Source organism: Copadichromis virginalis, linkage group LG7, assembly GCF_057382275.1.
Source record: "Copadichromis virginalis isolate Kocher_CV1m ecotype Utaka linkage group LG7, C_Virginalis_male_GT1.1, whole genome shotgun sequence".
Classification (NCBI taxonomy): domain Eukaryota; kingdom Metazoa; phylum Chordata; class Actinopteri; order Cichliformes; family Cichlidae; genus Copadichromis; species Copadichromis virginalis.
In genome coordinates, this window is record NC_140624.1 from 28948140 (window position 1) to 28972379 (window position 24240).

General features: G+C 46.4%; 1 pseudogene; it reads right to left on the bottom strand.

Annotated features, from left to right (window-relative positions):
* Window positions 1-11802: 11802 nt before the first annotated feature.
* Window positions 11803-24036, bottom strand: LOC146705263 (uncharacterized; annotated as a pseudogene).
* Between the last annotated feature and the right edge of the window lie 204 nt (window positions 24037-24240).

Sequence of the window (24240 nt, forward strand, 5' to 3'; positions counted from 1 at the left end):
CTCAGTTTTCTTTTTCTTTGCTTTAGAATTTATTTTATCATGAAATATTTAATTACAAAGTCGTCATCATGGTAATTTATTATAAATTAATTTTTCATGAAATATTTCATCATAAAATTATCGTAAATTAATTTACCTCCAAGTAATCTATTAATTCATCAAATTCATTATCATAGTCATTTGTCTATGTGTAATCTATGATAACACAATCACAAAGGGTTTAATCATAAATTAAATCAAAAAATAAAGTCATTATAGTAATTAAAGTAAATTAAAGTAAGCCACGATCAGGTCTTCATTAAGTGATTTATTACAAAGTAATTCATCATGAATAATTATTAATAATAATAAATAAATGTAAAAGATTTTAAATCAAAGTAGTTCATCATAAAGTATGTTGATCGGTTTTTATTACCGCTAATCATTTTAAAGCTCAGTTTTTAAAACCTTACGATGTAACTACAGCTCAGTCCATGCAGCAGTATATTAACCCTTTAAGACCTACCATAGAACCAAGTCCGCCAGAGCTTATATTATATTTTTACATGCTGTAGTGCAATTTTGGGAGTATTTCAAGTTGCTATATATCAATACAACCATTATAGCCCAATTTTTAATAATATGTATGCATTAAGTGCATAGTAATTAAATAAATTGCAACAAAGTGCAATAAACTACAAAAAGTTTGAAAACCATTTTTGTTTTTTTAACATATATTTCTAGTTGAAGGAATTTAAGAGGCTTATCCCGCAAAACTGTAAATACAAAAAAGTTGCATAAAATAGTTTCCCACCACAGGAAATTTATTTTGAATGTCTTCATAGTTTCATAGTTTCATTTTTGAAATACACCAATTTTTATATACTGCAGGAAAAACGAAAATAAATATTATAATGCAGATTTGCAAAAAAACAGCATATGCATCAAATAAACAATTTCCAACAGTGCAATTTGAGTTCTAAGTATCCCAGAAACTATTCAGAAAAGCATAAAGTCAAACATAACTTTTAAAAATACCAGTATAGGCTCATAAGGTAAAAAACTACATTTCCGCGAAAATGACGTCACTTCCGGTTTCATATGCAAAAAAAATTATTGCGCTAGCTTACATGGTTCCGGTTCTACAGGGATTTAAAAATAGTTATGCAAAACGGAGCGTCCCCGCTTCGACCGGTTTTAAAGGGTTAATGACTAACCTCGTATTGTGGATGGATTATCTCAGTTGTTCTCCTGACTGAAGTTTAGTCCGTTTACAGCATCCTGCCATGCTATTGCATTTGTCCCTAACCATCGTGAATCCTCTTGTTAACTTTTATCAAGTGGAAAAAAGCTAGCGTTCATCCTCCGACTTCACTGTGTTTATGTTATGCTAACATAGGTGTGTCGCTAGCGATCATGTAGCACATCATTATATACCAGCTAGCCCAACTTCAGTAACCCTAAGAACGTCACTGCTGTTTAGTTTCCTGTCTTCATTTATGTTGGAAGTGATAGCAGAGCTGTACGTTTTAATTTTTTTGAAATCCCTCAGCCAGAACATGCTATATTATTTAATCTGGAGACTTCCCACGTACCACTAGAGGGAGCCCAAGTACCACCAGTGGTACACGTACCCCAGTTTGCGAACCACTGCTTTTCAGAAAGCTAATTTCCGGTGCTTGTATCTGCAATCTTGTTCTTTCTGTCACTACCCAAAGCTTGTGACTATAGATGAGGGTAGTGACGTAGGCCAATCGGTAAATTAAGAATTTCGCTTTCACGCATGGCTCTCTTCACCACAACGGACCGGTACAACATCCGCAATACTGCAGCCGGAGCACCAATGCATCAATCCCGCCCCCTTCTCCACTTACTCGTGCACAAGACCCCCGAGATACTCCTCTATTTGGGGCAGAACTCGTCCCTGACCCAGAGAGGGCACCTCAACGCACGCCTTGGGTGCGTTGAGGTGAGCCAGACTATGTCTATCCTGTATCTCTCAACTTCAAACACTAACTCAGGCTACCGGAGAGGTGACATTCCATTGGTTGTCTCGGTAACTGGGGATTGGTCCGCAGGGTCTCCACCCATGGCTGCTGCCCAGCCCACGTTGCACCCAACTCCTACGACGCCTCCTTCAGGTGATGGGCCTACAGGAAGGTGGACCCATGTCCCTTTTTTGAGCTGTGCCCAGCTAGGCTCAATGGATTAAGGCCCAGCCACCAGACTATCGTCCTCGGGCACCTTCCCTGGCCCTGGCTTCAGGGCGGGGTGAATGGTTCCCTTGGTCTTCTGTTCATGGGGTTTTTTGAATTGCTCTTTGTCTGGTCCCTCTCCCAGGACCAATTTGCAATGGGAGACCTTACCAGGGCACAAAAAGCCCCTGACAACATAGCCCCTGGGACTCCAGGGACACACAAACCCATTCACCATGATAAGGTACCGATTGATAATCCATCATAAAGTCTTAATTCTTTTTTCATAAAGTATTTCATCTTAAAGTAACTTTGACTGTACCCATGCACAGCCAGCTGGTCATGTCATGTTATACAGTGATACAGTCAGTGTTGGGAAGGTTACTTTTAAAATGTATTCCATTACAGATTACAGAATACATCAGAGGTGGGACCAAGTCATTGTTTTGCAAGTCTCAAGTAAGTCTCAAGTCTTTATCCTCAAGTCAAGTCTCAAGTAATGTCAGGCAAGTCAGAGTCGAGTCTCAAGTCACTGGTGTAAAAGTCCGAGTAAAGTCACAAGTCTGAAATTTTGAATTTCAAGTCCTTTCGAGTCTTTAAAAAAAAAAAAAACGAAAAAAGCATGTTGCAGTTATGCTAAATGTAAATATTAGACTGTGGTGGACCACTAGAGGGCTCCACTCACACCCAGTGTAGAGGAAGTGTGTTCCTGTGTTTTGTGGCGCGATATGCGCAGTTGATGTTGGAGACGAATAAAGAAGGAGTGAGAACTGAGAGCTGTGTCGTTGATGCTTATCTCCACATTGGTGACCCCTGACTCGAGCATGCAACGGGCCGTAGATAACGCACACTCCGCTATGGATGCATCAGCGGCCGCCGGACCTCCGCCTCCTGTTGCAGCTACGTTCGCTGTGGCGCTGAAACTGCCGGACTTTTGGCTCCATGACCCCCCGTCATGGTTCGTACACGTGGAGGCTCAGTTCGCCCTTCGCGGCATCTCGGCTGACGACACGAAGTATCACCATGTGGTGGCCTCGCTCGACCCGCTGGCCACCCGTCGCGCGATGGCGCTCCTCCGGGACCCACCCGCCCAAGGGAAATACGCCGCCCTCAAAGAGCTGCTTCTTCAGCGCTATGCCCTCTCCGACGCCGAACGAGCCGAAAAGCTCCTCAACCTGTCAGGCTTGGGTGGCGGTACCGCGCTTGAGCTCATGGAGAACATGCTATCGTTGCTCGGGCCGGATGACGGTGGTTTCCTCTTCGTGCACCTCTTCCTTCGCCAACTACCGGCCGCCGTGAGAGCTGTCCTCGCGAACTCTCCGCTTCTGCCTGCGAAGGATTATCGCTCCCTGGCTGAAGAAGCGGATCGCATTCTCCTGGCTAGCCGCACTTTCGACGTTCACGCCCTGGCTACGGACACGCCGGCGGCACCTTCCACGCCTCCACCTGCCTCCCCCGGAGCATCCGCCCCCTTGCTGACGGCAGGGATTGCTACACGCCGGCACCGCGGAAAGAGCATCTGTTTCTACCATCAGCGTTTTGGCGACAGAGCGCGTCGCTGCCTGCTGCCTTGCGCTTTCACGGCCCAGGGAAACGGACCCGCCAGCGCGCCGTAGCAGCCGCGACCGCTGGCAATACAGAAAGGCTGCTCTTCATAGAGGACTCGCGCTCCGGGAGACGTTTTCTCCCAGAAGAGCCTCCTTCCCCCTACCGCTGCCGACGGACTAGCAGCGAACTGTGGGCCGCAGCTCATTGCAGCTAACGGCTCTCCCATCAAAACGTTTGGGGAAAGGTTGGTGACTGTTTGTTTTCATGGCCGGGATTTCCAGTGGAACTTTGTTGTTGCTGCTAGCTCTGTACCTATTTTGGGTGCTGATTTCCTGTGTGCTCATGGACTACTTGTCGATGTCGCTAACAGACGTTTAATTGATGCTCTCTCATTTTCTTCGCTACCCTGTTTTACTCGGGCCGCCGAGCCCCTGATTCGGGCTAATGTAGTGACCTCCGGGGATGCTTTTCAGCGTTTGCTTTTAGAGTTTCCATCGCTGTCTGTCCCTAATTTCTCTAGCACGGTAACGAAGCATGGGGTTGAGCATTATATTCCCACGGTCGGGCCCCCGGTGTTCGCGCGCGCGCGCCGCCTCGACCCCGCGAAATTGTCCGTCGCTCGGGAAGAGTTTGCAGCCATGGAGCGCCTTGGCATTGTACAGCGTTCGAACAGTGCATGGGCCTCTCCGCTTCACATGGTGCCCAAATCGGACGGTCGGTGGCGGCCATGCGGAGATTTCCGCCGTTTAAATAATGCCACGGAGAATGACCGTTACCCCATCCCCCACATTCAGGATTTTTCTGCCAATCTCGCTGGAACGTCGATTTTTTCTAAAATTGACTTGGTGCGGGGGTATCACCAGGTTCCCGTGCGCCCCGAAGACGTTCCTAAAACTGCTGTCATTACCCCCTTCGGCTTGTTCGAGTTTTTGCGCATGCCGTTTGGCCTGAAAGGTGCCGCCCAGACCTTTCAGCGGCTGATGGACTCAGTTTTGCGTGGGCTGCCGTTCGTTTTTGTTTATCTGGACGATATATTGGTGGCCAGCTGCTCAGCGAGCCAGCACGAGTCCCATCTGCGCCAGGTTTTCCAGCGTTTGGAAGCGCACGGCCTGATCATCAACCCTTCCAAGTGCCAGTCTGGGTTGCCTGTTCTGGATTTCCTCGGGCACCGCATTTCCGCTGAAGGTGTGGTTCCGTTGCCCAACAGAGTCCAGGCCGTTTCGGCTTTCCCGCGTCCCACGTCGGTTAAAGCGTTGCAGGAGTTCTTGGGGATGATAAATTTTTACAACCGCTTTCTCCCCAGAGCTGCCCACCTGCTACAGCCACTCTATGCTGCCTTAAAAGGTAAAACAGCCAAAGATCCGGTTGACTGGCTGCCTGAACGCGTCCGTGCGTTTTCCGCAGCCAAGTCTGCGCTGGCTGACGCCGCCCTGCTGGCCCACCCGCTTCCGTCGGCGGAGATCGCGTTGACCACCGACGCCTCGGACGTGGCAGTGGGCGGAGTGTTGGAACAGCGGGTTTCAGGTCTCTGGCAACCGCTCGCCTTTTTCAGTCGTACGCTCCGGGATGCTGAACGCAAGTACAGTGTTTTTGACAGGGAGTTGCTGGCCCTGCACCTCGCAACACGGCATTTTCGTTTTTTCCTCGAGGGTCGCAACTTTGCTGCATACGTTGACCACAAACCTTTGACGTTTGCGATGTCCAAGGTCTCTGACCCATGGAGCGCACGCCAGCAGCGCCAGTTGGCGGCCATTTCTGAGTTTACCACAGACATTCAGCATGTGGCTGGTAAGTCAAATCACGTCGCTGACTGTCTCTCACGTGTGTTGGTTTCTCCAGTGTATGTCAGCATCGACTACGCTGCCATGGCCGCCGAGCAACGTGCTGACCCGGACGTCCTTGCCCTTCAGTCAACAAAAACGGGCCTCGTGCTGGAGGACACCCCGGTGTGGGACGGCGGTCCGCGCCTTCTTTGCGACGTTTCCACCGGCCGCCCCCGCCCGGTGGTTCCCCTTTCGTGGCGTCGTCGTGTTTTTGACTCGGTGCATGCCCTCTCTCATCCCGGCGTCCGGGCCTCGGTCAAGCTGGTCAGCGCTAGGTTTGTTTGGCCGGGCCTTCGCAAGACGGTGAAAGAATGGGCGGCGGTTTGTATCCCATGCCAATGCTCGAAAATCCACCGGCACACACAGGCACCCCTCGAGCCTTTCCGTGTCCCGGGTAGGCGTTTCGATCACGTTCATGTGGACCTGGTTGGTCCCTTGCCGCAGTCACAGGGTTTCACGCACCTTTTGACTGTGGTGGACCGCACAACCAGGTGGCCGGAGGCGGTACCCCTGGCGTCCACGACAGCGGCGACGGTGGCCAGGGCATTTTTGTCAACGTGGGTTTCACGTTTCGGCCCCCCTGCTGACATTACCTCGGACAGGGGCCCCCAGTTTGTTTCCGAGCTTTGGTCTGCTATGGCTGACGGCCTGGGAGTCAAGGTCCACCGCACCACAGCATACCACCCGCAAGCTAATGGGATGTGCGAACGGTTTCACCGGTCACTTAAGGCCGCGCTCCGTGCTTCCTTGACAAGTGGCGACTGGGTCGAACGTCTTCCGTGGGTTTTGCTGGGTTTGCGTAGCGCGGTTAAAGAAGACCTCGGGGTTTCCCCGGCTGAACTGGTCCTCGGCCAGCCTCTCCGGGTCCCCGGGGAATTCTTACCTGAGAGCCCTCCCCCATGTTTCGATACCTCTTTGTTGCCTTTTCGCCCCCCAAGAAACTCATTTCCTGTTCCTGGTCCTGTGCACCACTGCCTGCCTGACACCTTTGTTCCGAGTTCATTGGACTCTGCTCGTTTCGTTTTCGTCAGGCACGATGCCCATAGGACTCCGCTGCGTCCACCATATGACGGGCCATTCAGGGTTCTTAAACCAGGCAACAAACATTTCGTTTTGGACTTTGGCGGTCGGCAGGAAGTTGTCTCTGTTGACAGACTTAAGCCTGCACATGTTATGCAAGAGGATCAGGTGGTCCCGGCCCAGGCCCCTCGCCGCGGCCGCCCACCTGCCACCGGGCTGATGGATTCTGTTTTTTCCCCCAGGAGCGACCCGAAATCAACGGAGTCCGAGTCGTCTTCAGCTTTTTCTGACCGCCAGTGCCAGCCTCGCTCCCGGGCTGGGTTGCCCTCTGTCAGTTCCCCACCCCCCCAGTTCAGCCGCTCCGGCCGTTTGCTTAAGCCCCGGGTCCTGGACTAGTTCTGCTGGGTGTTCGGGGGGGGGGCATGTGTGGTGGACCACTAGAGGGCTCCACTCACACCCAGTGTAGAGGAAGTGTGTTCCTGTGTTTTGTGGCGCGATATGCGCAGTTGATGTTGGAGACGAATAAAGAAGGAGTGAGAACTGAGAGCTGTGTCGTTGATGCTTACCTCCACAAGACCATGTAATTTTTAAATCTGTGTTTTTCTCAACACATGACAAAATAGTGAACTTAGAAAATATACACAAATTGTGAAATTGCACCTCTTTAAAATGCAGCTCAATTAAACCTAGCTCCAAGAATAATTTTCACCGACAGTTCTGAGATAAGCTGCATGTTATTCTTGGATGCGGTTGTAGGACCGGCTTTAAAATCGCATGACAAAGATATCATACATATTAAAAAAAACTGCATCACCAACGTAGCCTGGACAACATTTGCTAGTTAGATGAAGTCAGCTATCTCATCGTAGCATATTTATATGCATATTTATAATCATACGGTTCTTGGAGTGAGTGCATACACTCATGAAGTTTAGTAACTTCAGGTCACTGCAACAAGCCCAGGTACAGTTTACCGACGGATGGGTGCAGGACCTTGAAACGCACCGTGTAGAACAAAAGACCATCGTACATATCATAAGTTTACCAGTCTCACAAATTGTCTTCATAAATACACATTCGTTAACCGTTTATTAATAGGACCTTTGAGCTCAATGGTAATTAATTAGTAGTGGAAATAATTTCTGGTTCGCATTACAGAAATGTAGCAGTGACAATAATACTGTATGCTGTAATCGTACTGGGCAATTAGTGATACAAAACAACTGTTTTATCCTGTGAATAAAAGTATATGTTTTTGTCAATGTACCATAATAACAGAAGCGAAACGCAATATTGTGTCAGGACAATTCACTATTTATGCACAATAAACAAAGGAGCATAGCGCGACAATTTCTGTTCAGCGCCAGACTTGCTTGTAACCTATATCACCAATTATGTTATGAAAATGACGCATTAACTACTACAGAAGACTTGCCTTCGTGTAAATGCTTGGAGCAGACTAACCTGTGAGCTGGAGTGTTCTGGGACGTTATATTTGGTCTTTGAATGGCTGCAATCCAGTCGCCTCTTTGTTACTTCGGAAACATGGCTCGAACAATTTCTCTTCAGCGATGTAATCCGATAACAACCGATCTCTTTACCCGTCGGCTTCCCGTGGTTGTCATGTGACCGGCTATTGCAGTTAATAATACAACAGCTTCTTGACATTTTTGTGTTTCTTTTTATCGCTGTGTGACTGATTTTAATTGAAAGCCTGCGTGCGCTAGTACCTCTTGCCACGAGTTCCCAGAATCCTTTGCGGTTTAACCCCTGAATGACGTCACATTTTCAATCTCTATATAATATGCATGTTAAATTTTATATTTGGGGTGAAATATCAAGTCTTTTCAAGTAAACCGGTTCAAGTCCAATTCAAGTCCCAAGTCATTGGTGTAAAAGTCCAAGTCAAGTCACAAGTCTTAGAACATTTTTTCAAGTCAAGTCTAAAGTCATAAAATTAATGACTCGAGTCTGACTCGAGTCCAAGTCATGTGACTCCAGTCCACACCTCTGGAATACATGCCCCAAAATGTATTCTGTAACGTATTCCGTTACGTTACTCAATGAGAGTAACGTATTCTGAATACTTTCGATTACTTAATATATTATCATGCTGTTTACAACGAATGTACTATTGCTGTGATTTATTACTGTTACTGAAAGTCCGCGGCTCCGAACCGTAGTAAAGGGACCTCTGGCTAATACCGTGGGTTCCGTGTTGGGCTCGTAGCCGAAAAATAGCTTTACTTTGCTGTGTGGGTCAACTTTGCTTGCGAGAGACAGAGAGAGGCGTTGAAAGGTTCCAACGGAACTTATTGTTTTTGTAGGAAAACATGAACACGGTGTACAGTCGAGTCTTAATAGCTTACTTACAGCTGGGCTCGTCAGGCACTCTTCTTGGCTGCAGTGGTTATTATTATATTTACATGTTTCCAGCTCCCGTTTCTGTTCGATGACATCTCGTACTTTTCCTTTTTCTCCCTCTCTTGCTCACAGACACATAACAAGTATGGCAGTGCATTCTCCCTGCAGCACGGACTACACTGCCCATGATGCTACATTCTTTAGAGCTATGCTTGTAGCATTCTGCCTATTAGCTTAGCACAACAACAACAAAAAGGCGCTCTCTCACCCAGGAAACACGCAGAGAGCAAGCGTCACCCTGTAACCATGGCAACCGTAACGCTGCCGCCTGGAACAACAGAACATAGCTGTCAAACAAAACCCAAACAGTCCTGACCTGTGACAATATGAAACAGGGAAGTACCGCCGTGTAATCCATTTATTTCAACAAAGTAACTGTATTCTAAATACCATCTTTTTAAACAGTAACTGCACCGGAATACAGTTACTCATATCTTGTATTTTAAATACGTAACGGCGGTACATGTATTCCGTTACTCCCCAACACTGAATACAGTCGACCATCAGAGTGAAGTGAATCACGATTGTGATGTTTACAGAACTTTTATTTTGAAAGGTCGAATGTAAGGCGGAAGGAAGGGATTAAAAAAAGGGAAACAACGAAAAACGGTAGATTAATAAGTTAACGCTGCAGACTGTGTTGCCGCTGCAAGCCTGAGAATTAAAGAATGGAACTGAGAAATACTGAAGGTGTCATCATTAATGTTTGAGGCATGCAAACATTACATTGGCGACGAGGATGGGATGATCGCAGATGCAACTCGTCGCGCCAGACCACACACACTAAGTCTGGGTGACACAGTGCTGCATCGCCAACCCAAGCACAACAAATTATCCACACCATACAATGCAAAACCCTACAAAGTGACTAAGGTTAAGGGTTCTGAAATTACAGCTACAAGGGATGGACACTCAATTGTCAGGAATGCCTCATTCTTCAAGAAAATCAGACATGGACTTGAAGATGCCCCACCTGGACGGCATGTCGACCCCGCCTTAACAGACAAGCCCAGATACCCAGTCAGATCAAACAGGCGCGCACCTATGCATCTGTCTGATTACATCAGATCTAAGACTTGAATATCTGAGTGACCAGTTAAAGGTTATGCTGCGTGTAACATGTTTGTTGTTCCTGAATCTAACACTGTAACCAGTATTATAGTGTTGAATGTTGATAGTGTTTAGTCAGAGATCTGTGCAAATACAGTGCTGTTTAAGTGATGTTTAGGTGTGGAGAAACTCAAGTAATAAGAACGTTCAGTAATTTTATTAGGTGTCGTAGTCATAGGTTCAGATTAATAATTCACCTCACTGAGCACCTAAGTTTGTTAAAGAAAAAAAAAGGAGGTGATTGTGATGTTTACAGAACTTTTATTTTGAAAGGTCGAATATAAGGAGGAAGGAAGGGATAAAAAAAAGTGAAACAACGAAAAACGGTAGATTAACAAGTTAGCGCTGCAGACTGTGTTGCTGCTGCAAGCCTGAAAATTAAAGAATGGAACTGAGAAATACTGAAGGTGTCATCATTAATGTTTGAGGCATGCAAACATTACAACGATGTCAGCAGCTGATGACCTTCTCTGTTCCCCTCAGGGAATGAAAATCAAACATTCAGTTTTTTCTTAAGGTCTGAAAGGATGAAGGGTCATCTCAGGAACTGGTACTTACTTACAATGTTTGAATTTAGCCTGACTCTGTTAAGTTGTAATTCCAAATGTCCATCTTGGAACTTTCTGACCTGTGCATTAAAAATACATTATGCATTGCATATGCATTTAAAATAAAGCCAGAGGAGTACACAAGAGAAGACAGGAATACAGAGAAGTATACAGGTGAACAGAGGAGAACACAGGAGTACACAGGAGAACTGAGGTGTACACATGGGGTACAGAGGAGAACTTAGGAGTACAGAGGTCCTGCCCCTCGTTTATCTGTTGCCTGTGCACTGTCAGGGTGTAACGGTGCAAACATATGCAAACTTCTTCGCCATACTCCCCCCTCAATGCTTCAACGTTGGCATTGTTGTCCAGGTCAAAGGTCACTTTTCACTTTCATATCAGGGTTTGGTCAATGTGCAGGGAAGGTATTGAGACTTTTACCCTGAATTTCATGTTTTCTTTAAATAAAACATGTCTGTTAGAGTTGAGTAAACAACCCCTGACTCACTTAAAGGACCCACCTCAGGGTTGGTCCTTAAGATGAGCCACAGAAATTTGTCCATGAATGGAAAACTCTAGATTTGATTTTGGCCGGTTTGGGGAAAGGCTGTCACTGCTCCACAGACCCGTTCTCTCCTGGAAGGTCCTGTGTAGTTGGGATCAGTGCTTTAAGTGGCCCAAAAGAGGTGCCGGTACTCTATTTTTTTTCCGCCTCCCCTGAGGTAACAACAACTATTGAATGGGTTTTATATACAACAGTCAACAGACAACCTTATACAAAATAATAAATCATTTTATTAGTTTGTGGATTTGCTTGAGCTAGAAAGAGCTACTGAACATAAATAAAATGTGCAAAAAGGTATTGAAATTTCTTTTTAACAAAATGCACATAAAATAAATTATAAACTAATTTGTATTTTGCTCTCTCTTGAGTCCCTGCTGGTATCAGCAGCAGCACTTGTAAAGTGTACCTGCAGAGCTTGGTAGTTCTCCCATACTGCTTTCACTGTTCTCTCACTTGAAGCAACCCAACGCACTGATAAAACACGGCCTATCACAAGGAGACGTTGTCCAACATTGTGAGCACTCTCGGTTAACTCCCTTTGGTTTTTTGGTGATGCATGGTAGAGGGAGTAAAGCTGATCTAAGAATATTTTAGTGGTTGATTCCTCCTACCTCTTTCAAAACATCACAAACTGCCAGTTCCAGTCTGTGATTGGAACAATGCCAGACAAACAGGTAAGGGAATTTGGAACAAAGCTGCGCAGCAACTCCTGCTTTCCTCCCAAGCATCACTGAGGCTCCATCACAAGCAAATGCCAACAAATGTTCCTGTAGGTAGTGAGGGTCAAAGCCATCATTATGAAGACATCCTAACAGTGCTTCAGTGATGTCCTTTGCTGTGGTCCCCTGCAGCTCAATCAGTTCAAAAAATATTGTGTCTGGATTTTCACTGGAAATAGCTGACCGCAGGCACACGACAAGCACAGACTTTCCACTTATTGTAGTGGATTCATCAGTGAGCACACACAATTTTCTTTCATTCATCACTATGTCATTGACTACCTTCTTTTTAATTTCAGCTGCAATGTGATCCAGTATATTTGCACATGAGTTATTAGAGTGCAAAACTCTGCCCATCTTGACACCATTTAAGACTTGCAACTGGACATCTATTGGCATGTCTGTAAAGGGACGCCCATGCTTGCCAATCTTATAAGCTGTTCTAAACACATTGCAAGTTGAAGCGTAGTCAGCCTTTCTCATATCTTCAATGTGTTTTTGCATTGTATTTTGTGTTGCCTTCTCTTTTATTTCAACTGCTTTCTTGTGATAAATTGAGTCTCTGTGCTCTTTTATTTTCTTTCGTAGTGAGTTTTGTTGTGCAGCCTTGTCCCTTCCAAAAGACGAGATTAAGCACCCACTCCACTCCTGCGACACTCTCTGCCCTTGCTGCATGTCCACGCGAGCACAAACTTGACTACACACACTACAACCCAACTTTTGATTTCTGCTGATCAGCCACTTGTAATTTGTGGAGAAATACCGGACTTGTGCTTGGGACCAACATTCTGGCCACTCGTGCTCGCTAACGCGGCTGTTGTCATCGGTAGAAATGGTGTCATTCTCGTCCTCGTGGTCGCAAAAAGTGCCGTCGTCCGCGGCACTAGTGCAGCTTTCATTAGCTTGCGCCTGACCTGCAGCGATATCATTCTGGCTTGGTGGGGTGTCAGCCAGCGAGTCCTCTGATTCTGACCTTGTTCTTTTACTACTCAGAGTCTGAAGCCAGGAGAGCATATTAAGTGTTCATTGTTTTTGTATTTTAACCGAGCAGCTGTTTGCGCGTTTTACACACCCTCTCCGGACCACGTTGAGTTGTTGACATGACAACGGCAAAAGCGACGCATGCGCTTTTCACTTGTAAAACACATTGGTGTATGGGTAATGTAGTCTCTGCTCTCGGTGGGACGAATTAGGAAGCGTGCTTGTGAAGGGCGCTCTGAAATGCGGCAGCGCAGCCAAACGATTATAACAGATGTGCAAATGAGAGTACCGGTACGCTAAAAGCACGTTCTGGGCGCATGGAGAGGTGGCGGTACTCTCAAGAGCTATATTTAGAAGTGGCGGTACTGAGTACCGGCGCTTACCGGCCCACTTAAAGCACTGGTTGGGATTCATTGAACTATCAGCCATCCACCTGAGCCAGAGCTGCTGTTACTGACTGTATTAAGAGACTCGGAGCAGCACGGATATACATCAGTGAGGACTGATGTTTATTTGTTTCCTTCATACAGAGTGAAGTAAAGAGCAAAAAACGGTGTCAGCCCACCTGCTCCCAAGTGTGTCACAATTTCGGAAGCTTTGAGAACTTGTAACAGAAGTTGTGGGTCTTCATTTTCTGTCTTCGGATTCGCCCGGGATGTTCGGATCTGAGCTGAGTGCATCTGTGACAGGAACCAATCAGACATCTGCTGATGCTGATGGAGAATCTGAAGCACTTAAGCTGAAACATGACCAGCAGGTGTCAGTGTGACATCACTGCACCTTCTCTCCATCAGTCTGGTGATATTTGTTCAGGTGTGTTTTACCTCAGGTCGGAGCTGTAAAAGTCTCGATTGACCACAAATAGAAAATAAGCAGGTCTGTGTCTCTCAAACTTCTGACTGCCTTTTTTGTTTGACACTGAGGAGAAGTAATCCAGGATCAACGTAAGGCGGAAGGTCCGACTTGTGATAGGGCTCCCACACCCAGCCTGAACACAGTCCGGCCTGTAGTACATGTGTCTGACCTGGATTCATGTTCTTATATGTAATAAAATTTAAAATAAAAAAACAGTGAATATGAGTAACATTTAGGCTAGTAAAATATTTTACAGCATTACGATTATATCCCCATAAAAGGTGAGAATATGTGAAAGAAATGATCTGCTGAGTGAAGCAGAGTGAAGATGAGTGTGAAAACTGTAACAATAATAACCCCTGGTGCGACTGATTATTGGCAATAAACAATAAAAGTATCAGTATTATGTCTCAGCTAACACGAGGAGCTTCATGTTTTGCCTCGTGTATCTGGTGGAGGTGAGTGCATGAATTATGGATGAGGTGATCATATCTGCCTTCCTCGTATGGAGCAGAGACAAGGCAGCAGGAAGTCAGCAGGTGATGGAGCGAGCAGTGCAATCAGCCTCCTGTGTCTGTGAGATATTTACAGCCTGCCCTGAAGACACTGCTCTGCTCAGCACCACGCGTCAGACCCCCACAGAGTCTCCTCAGGATGTTTCTTGATGGAGGACAAACACGCTCCACCTGTCAGTCAAAGAGGCCATGCCCCTAATGATGCAAACAGGTGAGTTCTAAAAACCTCCCTCGTTCAGGTGTTACGAAGCGGGGGCATTATCTGTCCTTCTCCATGTTTTGCTCACTTTGTGGGCTGGATCAGTGAAAGTCGCATTTCTGTCCGTGATCACCTGCCGCATCAAATCTGTGAAACAGGCTGAAAACAGGCTGAAAACGGAAGATGCCACACCTATGCTTTCATACAGGTGACCCCACCCACTGACTGTCAGCAGTACCTGCAGCTCCGTTTGCTCAGTATGTGCATAACCACACATGCGCATGAACACTTGTTTTCATATCTTAGTGAGGACATCTAATTGACATAAAGCTTTTCCTTAGCCGCTTACCCGAACCACAGCCATCAAAACACCTAACCCTAACCCTTAAAACCACATTTTGAACCTCAAAAATACCTTCAAACTTGTAGGGATGGGAGCTTTGTCCCCATAAGTGACGGTTGGTCCCCACAAGTATAGTAACATTCCAATTTTTGGTCCCCACAAAGATGTGTAAACATGATGCAAACACACACACTCACACAGACACACACACACACTTAAGCTGATCTGAAATCACTGTGGATGCTCTGGGTTACCGTAGCAACAGCTTTCCCTCCTGAGATGTCTTTGATGCGGTTATGATCTGAGCTGCCTCGCAGCGGCTAATGAGGCTGTGGGTAAAGTTTGAGCATGTGCACAGCGGGGGGCGAGAAGGTGAGATGAAGTTGGGAAGTGTGGGCTGAGTGTCGGGAACAGCCTCATCTTTTCATCTCCCTCTGTTCTCTCCTCTGCTTCTCACTTTGGAGAAAAGAGCAGTGAGCTCACAGAGCACTAATGAGCTAATGTGACAGAGACATGTTTGACTGGCTAAAGTAGCACGAATAACAGCGGTCAGTTCACCACATGGGCAGAAAGAGCCAGAGTGGTACTTCAATCCCACCAGCATTGTTTGATTCATACGTTAGACATTTAGGTTTGAACTGTTTAGGAGAGGATAAAGTGGCGGCTCTGATCTGCTAACTTCCTGCTTTGTTCCCTGTGTAAAAAGACCAGGCACATACAGAGGTATCCAGGCAGTCAGTGAGACAAAGAACCACTTGAGAGGCAGAAGGGAGACCAAAAAGCTGCATGGAAAGTCACATGAGGATCAAGAAACAAAAAAACCCAACACGTTTCTGTCCTTACCTGCGTCCTCTTCCCTTAATACTGATCTGTGTATTTATTTATTTTCGTTTTACAGCCTTGCTGTAAAACAGTAAGGCCTTGCTTTTTGTATTTACAGTGTGTTTTTTTGTGTATTTATAGTCCCGTCTAGTTTTTGGAGTTCTCACAGCTTGATGAAGCAACAGAGTGTCCTGCTTTTATTCAGTCTGATGCCTTCGTGCAGTGATAAAAGCCACAGAAGTATAATCTCAGAGATATTTTATCATTAAATGCACTTTTCCTTCAACATTTTGCATTTCTTTGAAACTTCTCATTTCTGATTTCCTTTACACATTTTGAGGCTGTGTCCATCACTGAGTACAGTTACACAGCCAGTCCTTATTTCCTCCTTACTAACAGTAGAGCAGAGGTCTGCGTTACTCTTTTTCCTGATCTTTTCTTTTCTCTGCTTCCTGTGAGTCTCACTGATCCAAACGTGAAGCACCCGTTTCAAAGAATCTCCAGTTGCCTCATTTTTCTCCACACAACAAGACGTCATCAGAGACAAAAGCTGCTGTGAATATGTCATTATATTCAGGAAATAATTAATTAAATGGCTGAAAAGCTGCAGCTACAGATGTACCACACAAAGCCACATTTCTTTGTTTGCCTGACGTAACTGAAGCTAATTAAAAGTACAGTTGGTTCTGTAAAGGAACGTCAGAACGAGACGTCAGGAGAACAATTGGACTGAACCTGCAGCTTTTATTTCAGCTAATGGAGGTCTATTACAGTTCACGCCCCTTTCTTTCAGTCTTTTCTTTTGTGAGAAAGAACAAAAGGATGTTCTGTTCTCTGTATGTGGTTCCGATCATAAAGCATAATCTTTTTTTTTTTTTAATCATGCTTTTATGTAAACGTTAAAGCTTCAGACTGCCGTGACTAGTTTGGGTAACTTCAGGGGTAATTCTGAGTTTTATGAATTACGATGCTTATTGCCAAGGTATATCGTCGTGGTAACTGACGCTGCAAACCTTACCAGCTCCAGAACAGGTTATGATGATTAGAAATCATCAGAATTCTTGAAAGATCTTTCCTCAATTTCTCAGAGATGTGCTGAAAGGGCCTTAATAAGTGTTTGTATAAGTGTGTTTGTATCTTGTTCTATTTAATCTGAACAGGCCCCTAAAAAAGTCAGTGATCACTGTCGGCTTCTCTCGGTTTTTATTATCACTATTCATTTTAAAGCTCAGTTTTTAAAACCTCACAATGTAACTACAGCCCAGCCCATGCAGCAGTATATTAATTGTATATATATATGGAGAGAGTGAGAGAGAGAGAGAGTGAGAGAGAGAGAGAGAGAGAGTGAGAGAGAGAGAGAGAGAGAGAGACTGATAGATAGATATTTTTTCGTATTCCTGCACAGTTGCTTTTGAGTTCCCTCGGAGCTGCCGTCCTTTCTTCATACTAATCCTGCCAGCTGGTCAATGATGTGTTTATTAAACTGTCTGTTTGGGTCAACAGGATCTATCCACCGTCCATGAAACCACTGCAGTTACACAAACTCCCATCATCCTCTTCTCTCTGAGTCATGGTTATCTCTCTCAGACAAGCTTTTACCTTCGGAGAGCCCTGACATTATTAGTGATGGACCTTTTCAAACCGTCCTTGACATTATCACAAATGGCCCGTTGCTCGCCCGCTTTTTGTATTTTTGATGTCAGAGTTTCAGTTTGCTGGCAGTCTGCGGGGATCAAGCTCAAGGAAAAAGCAAAGCTTTGTTGCCATGACTGCGGGTGGGGCGTGAAAGAAACTGTGAGTTATTCATCAGTGTAGAACCACGCCACGCCGATCAGTATGAGGCGGAAAACAGTGATTGGTGATGGCATTTTCTGTAATGGTGATGACATTCTGTTTGTGTGAGCATGGGTGTCACTGCAGGTGGCTGTCAAAGACTGCAGAGGTGTGTGACGGAGGACATACCTGCCTCATGTTTTCATGTGCTCAGAGATTCTCATGTTTTTGTTCCCAGAAAAAACTTTGTGTGAGCAGAAGAGTTCACACTTATTCATAAATAATAGATCAAAATTAGCCCCAGCTTATTCTGAGCCATGGATGAATCATAGAAAGTTTGGTGCTTGTCCTGTTTTTACTTTTGATTTCATGTTTAGGTCATCTTTGGCCTTTCTGAAAATTAACCCTCTCTCTTCATTTCCTCCTGAAGTCTCCTTTTCTGTCTTCTCGTGTTGACTTCTCTGAAAAGCTTGTCTCCTTTTGATCCGGCCCTTGTGCTGCTAACCAAGGGTCAAGTTTATTCATATAGCACCAGGTCACATCAGCAGTCACTTCCAAACAAATTATATTGTGAGGTAAAGTCCCTAAAATAATACATACAGAGAAAAACTCAACAATCACATGACCCCCTATGAGCCAGCACTTTAGCGACAGTGGGAAAGAAAAAAATCTCTTTTAAAAGGAAGAAAACTCCAGCAGAGCCAGGCTCAGGGAGGGGCGGGGCCATCTGCTGAGGGGCGGAAGACAGGACAAAGAGACACTGTGGAAGAGAGCCAGAGATTAATAACAAGTATGATTCAATGCAGAGAGATCTATTAACACATAGTGAGTGAGAAAGGTGACTGAAGAAGAAATACCCAATGCATCATGGGAATCCCCCAGCAGCCTAGACCTATTGCAACATAACTACGGGAGAATTCAGGGTCACCTGATCCAGTCCTAACTAAACAGACTGGCGACCTGTCCAGGGTGTACCCCGCCTTTCGCCCTATGACAGCTGGGATAGGCTCCAGCGCCCCCCGCGACCCTGAAAAGGATAAGCGGAAGCGAATGGATGGATGGATGGATGGACTGATCCAGTCCTAACTAAACGGTTTAGCAAAAAAGAAACTTTGAAGCCTAATCTTAAAAGTAGAGATAGTGTCTGTCTCCTAAATCCAAACTGGAAGCTGGTTCCACAGAAGAGGGGCCTGAAAACTGAAGGCTCTGCCTCCCATTCTACTTTTAAATACTCTAGGAACAACAAGTAGGCCTGCAGAGCGAGAGCGAAGTGCTCTAATAGGGTGATATGGTACAAAAGGTCATTAGGTTAAGATGGGGCCTGATTATTCATGACCTTGTATGTGAGGAGCAGGATTTTTTAAATTTAATTCTGGATTTAACAGGAAGCCAATGAATCTGCCAATGGTCTGACATGGGATGTGGCTGTACTGTGGAATATGTGAATGGCTTACTTGTGACAATGGTGAGCAGCACTGCAGGGGGAGCCAGACAAGGTCTGGGGTATCGACAAGTCGAGGGAGGAGCGTGCTTCCAAGTGGGGCAGTGATACGGAACAGGAGGGCAGGCAGGTGAGTGTGATCTTCTTTTTGCACAGGTAGAAAGCAGCTGATGTCCTCACTGGCGAGCAGCTGGGAGAAGCGAGTGGAGTAACGATGGAGGTAACCAGGTGAGCACGGTGAGAGAGTGTGGAAGATGAGCCAGGAAGTCTGTTACTGCAAACATAGCACAAAGTTACTATGAAAATAACTCAGGGAAAACACAAGGGATTCAGAGCTGATTTACTGCCGTTGTAAGGCAGACGATCTGGTGAAAGAGTGGAAGTGCATGCTGCTTAATACTTAATTTCTCTTTGCTACTTGGGCTGATTGGGACCGGATAATGTAATTTTGCTCTACCAGGGCCTGATATCCACATATCTAGACATTCATTTTAAATTTCAATAGAACAGTGGCAGTATAACGTAGAGAAAAATGTAGAGCAAAATTTAGTATTGTGGTCTAGACAACCCAAAATATGATGTCCCCATATGTGGATGCCAGGTCCTATGAGGTTAAGTCATTTTTTGCTAATTTTTAGTTTTGTTTGTTGTCTGTTTGGGAGCTGAAACAGTCTCTAAGGGGGTGGGGTTTTAGGGGGATAACAGGAGGCGAAAGGCTGCAGAGAGGGGTGTAAGGCTGCAACTCAGAAAAGCCAACTATGAGGTCGAAGGGTGACAGGGTGAATGAGACTCAGGAGGTTTTCACACCTATAGATGGTTTACTCTGGTCCAAATCAGCTCATGAGTTTGTAAACTTGTGTGCGAGAGTGTGTGTGTGTTTGTGTGTGAGTGCTACGATCTCTGCTCAGTCACACTGGGACTTAGCTGCTGTGTTAATAAAGTTTTTTTGAAGAGGAAGACCAAAGCTCAGTGACGGAGAGACGGATGTCATGGTTGTGGGTTTTTGGATTCATGTTTACGACACTTTCTGTTTAAAGTGTTTCCTGTTTGGCCTCACTGCTCCTCCACTGCTTTCATTGTGTGGTGGTGGTCGGCTGAGTTTTTGATTCCTGCTGTGATCTCTAGATTATTCTTGGATAATCTGAGCCTCTGCTTTCTGTTTCTGAGATGAGTTATCTTTCGAAACTCCTGTTTGTCCTCATGTTGGTCAGCTCTGCTTCCTGTTTCCTGTTTCCCGTTGTCTCTCTTTCTTCATCTCTATCAGAAGGCTGATGAATGGGTTTCTGGCCTCAATATTGGGGACAGAGAAGCAAGGTCAGGTCAAGAAGCAGAATGTGCTGAATGATTAGCTGCTGAAGGTCAGAGTGAGGGCTGATGAATGAAGAGGTTAAAGCATGAAATAATGGTTATGGATTCTTGGCTGGCCGGCTGGGGTCAGACCGGGTGAGGCGTCACGTCAGTTATCAGGATGAATCATCGCTGCCTGTTTAGGAACACAAACATGTGCTCCATCAACATCAGCCTGAGTAATAGACAGCACTCTTAGCATCAGCTGATATGCGGCTGTCATAGCAACCCAGGAGGAGATGGTGAGGACCCAGGACCCGCGATGGAGTGCAGGCTGACCTGCTTCATCTCTGACTATTAATCACTGCTGTTTTGAGTGTTTATCCATCACAATGAAATTTACTTGAGAGTCCAATTCGGCTGTGAACCATTAGGTATCATTCTGAGGGTGGACGGTGACCTGCGACACTGACCACTCTGGAGTCAGACGGGATTGGTCCGCCCCTCTGAAAACGCTTTAGGTCCTGTTTATTGGTTGAAGTTTGAGGTTTTCTGATTGGGACTAGATAGACAGATAGATAGATTGACTAGCTCGGCCCACGTCCTCATTTTAGGTTTGACAACATTTTAGTAGGTAAAGGTGAATGCTTTGACATGAGTTGAGCTGCGATTTGGGGAAGGCCTCAAAGGGGACTGGCGACGGCTCCCGGGCCTGGCAAATCCCCATGTACTAAATAGGAGTGAAGAAGTTAAAGAATTGAGAACAAGGAGGGAGGGAGGGTGGGACATGTAAACGAAAATGAACAGTTTGCAGAATTGGGGGGGAACCTATATAGATGACAACCAGAAAGAGCGTGTTTGGAGGCGTGGTCCCGCTCCTGAAATTCCGATACATAATCTCCAAATAATTTATTTCGAACTTGTAAATATAAGTGAAAAAACAAGAGAAAAGAAAAACTTAAAAACATCAAGTTTCATGAATATCTCTATGTCTACACAATCTTCATATTCAAAAAGGAGTAGGATGAAGTTTACACTTTTTCTGTTCCTACTGAACTTCTCAACCTGTCTCTAAGGGAGAGGCCAGCCACCCTTCAGAAGATGCTCATTTTTGCCGCTTGTATCCGTGATCTCATTCTTTCAGTCACTACCCACAGCTCGTGAACATAGGTGAGGGTAGATTAATAGGTACGTAGATTAACCGGTAAATTGAGAGCTTCGCTGTTACACTCAGCTCTCTCTTCTCCACGACAGACCCATACAGCATCCGCATCACTGCAGCCGCAGCACCAATCCTTCTGTCGATCTCTTGCTCCCTTCTCCCGTCACTCATGAATTAGACCCCAAGACACTTAAAATCCTTCACTTGGGGCAGGAACTCGTCTCTGACCCAGAGTGGGCACTCTACCCTTTTCCGGCTGAGGACCATGGCCTCAGATTTGGAGGTCCTGATTCTCATTCCCACTGCTTCACACTCGGCTGTGAACCGTTCCACTGCGAGCTGGAGGCCATCACATGATGAGCCAACAGAACCACATCATCCGTTTTTCAGAGACAAGGCTGAAACACTTAGAAATCAGGTAACTCCCTCCTCTGTCACGGTTTGTGGAGACAGACCGATGGCGCAACAGTCCAGGATCTAACAACTCAGGGGGACGACCACGGAAAAAGTGGTGGCGGCTGAGGAGGTCCGGAGGGCAGCCACGTGGAAAACTGCGGCGATTCCGGCAACAACTTTCAGGAGGCCTGCCATGGGCACGGCGGTTGCTAAAGAGGTCAGGGGGCCGCCCATGCCGGCGAAGCCGTCCAGCCAGTGGCCCGGAAAGTGGCCGGCGAAGGCCCAGTTGCGGACGTAGCTTGGCAGGCGCTGGTGGTGGCACTGCAGCGGCATGACCAGGCGAGGCAGGACCAGGCGACGCAGAAGCTGAGGCCGCGGCTGGACCAGGCGAAGCAGAAGCTGAGGCCGCGGCTGGACCAGGCGAAGCAGAAGCTGAGGCCGCGGCTGGACCAGGCGACCGTGAGGCAGCCGCAGGTGGTGGCTGGACGGGCTCCTTGGGCCCTCCAGCTGACGTGGCAAGAGGCTGGCTGCGTTCACATGACATCTTACAGTTATCAGTCCAGAAGCAAACAGGTGTTAGATGTCCATAGGCAGAGACCAGCTCATTCACTTCAAGACTCATGTTGGCTGTCATAATAGGCTCTAAAACAGAAAGCCCTGTTTCTACATTCCTCCTTTCAGCCTCAATCAATGACATATCATTATGGCCCAGATAAGCTGGGTCAGCCACAGGGAAAACAAGGATTACAATATTACCCACAAAAACATGACTTAAACCTTCATGGATAAGCTCCTGGGCAAACATGAAATATTCAGGTATGGATCTGGTCCATGAGAACTGACCAGCATGATAGCGGTAAGTGGTACATTGACTTGGAACCACGCTTGAGGTGGACTGTAACTCAAGGGTGTTATGTAGAGTGTATGGTGAAATGGGTACGGATAATGCTGTGCTAGCACCCATAGCTGAGACAGGTGACATTTCAGGCTGTGTGCTGGTGGTAACATTATCCTTGGAACTCAAAACCTTGTCTAATGTGCTCACAGAAACACAGGAGAATTGTGTCAAGTTAACTCCGTGAGGGGACACCACATGTTCATTAACAGTAGAATTGTATCCCCTGGTCTCAGCCTCAATCTTCTGATTGGAGGTGGCAGTGCTGGAGGTAAACAGTCCAAAAACACCCTGCTCACGATTGTGAGGAAAACAGAATTCAGGTTGGGACATCTCACAGTTCATGTTACCCTGATCTGAATCCATGTTGTCATCTTTCAGTTCCAACGTGAGTTCATGATCAGCATTCTCAGTTTTAAGTTCATTGAAAATAGGAGCAGCAGGCAAAACATGATCACACATCATCTCACACTCAGTCCTTTTATACCTTACGTCATGACCCTCCTCTAAAAAATCCTTACTTGCTATGAAAGCACAGGGACCTACTTTAAGTAGCTTGTTGGTGAGCAGAGCAGGAAGGGAGGCGTTAGCCACAGGTAACTCAGTCTTTGATGGGACCCCAGGCACATTAAAGGACACAGGAGAAAACGCCTCCCCCCCTCCCCCCACACAATCAGCATTTAGGTCTGTGGAGGTCTCTTTCAATCTAAGTGTAGCGTCAGAGGTCCCTGCAAGATTACTAGGTTTGTCCATGGTTGTTTTTGGGAAAAAATCTCTAGGCTGTGGCTCGGTTAGCACTGCATTACTCAGCCTACAGTTAGCACTGAAACAGTATTTTTATTTTCGCTATAAGAAAAACACAAAACGGTCGGCTCAGAGGCTGGACAGTCAAACTCCTGTTCGGGTGGCGGTGACAAGAACACAGGCAGAAACTCTCCAGTGCTGGAATTTACCGTCTGTGTGGGTCTTACTCCTTGTTCGTGGAAACCAGACAAAACAACCACACCATTCACAGTACTAGAGTCAGCCATCTTGACACTATGTGTCTCTTTTAACTTTGACCCTTGAATCTGTAATTCTGCATCTAGTTCATCTTCTAAGGTTTCAATGGAGGCTGGTGATGAAAGACTGCATTCACTCACCTCCGGTCGTCGCGCAGCGCGATGGGGACGCGAATGCCGTTTCTTCTTGATTGTAGTTTCCGATGAACCAGACAGCGGCGCCTCATGAGTGCCAGGCGGCGTCGCAGAGGCTGGGGAACTGGGTGCTGATGGAGCGTTAGGTGAGAGTTCCTGGACGCTCAGGGGACCCCTGAGAGCCAGGCGAGTTCCCCGGAAGATCTCTTCATAGTTAGGAGCGACCCACGGCTTCAACTGGAGCTCTTCCTCCAGTTGAGCGCATGCAGCGCGCTGCCGCTCCTCGAGGTTGAAATTCATGACCTCCACAGCATCCTCGTGTTGCTCAGTGGAGGGCGAGCAATGAGCGACGGCGACGTGAACGCCGCTTCCTTTTTGAAGTGGTCGTGGACGAAACTTGAATTTCTGTGGCGACCGGCTCCTCGTCTTCCGACCACATCCGTCCCAGATACGAAGCGGGAGACGGGTAGGTCAGTCGAGGCGGCGAGGGTGAACGACTGAGCT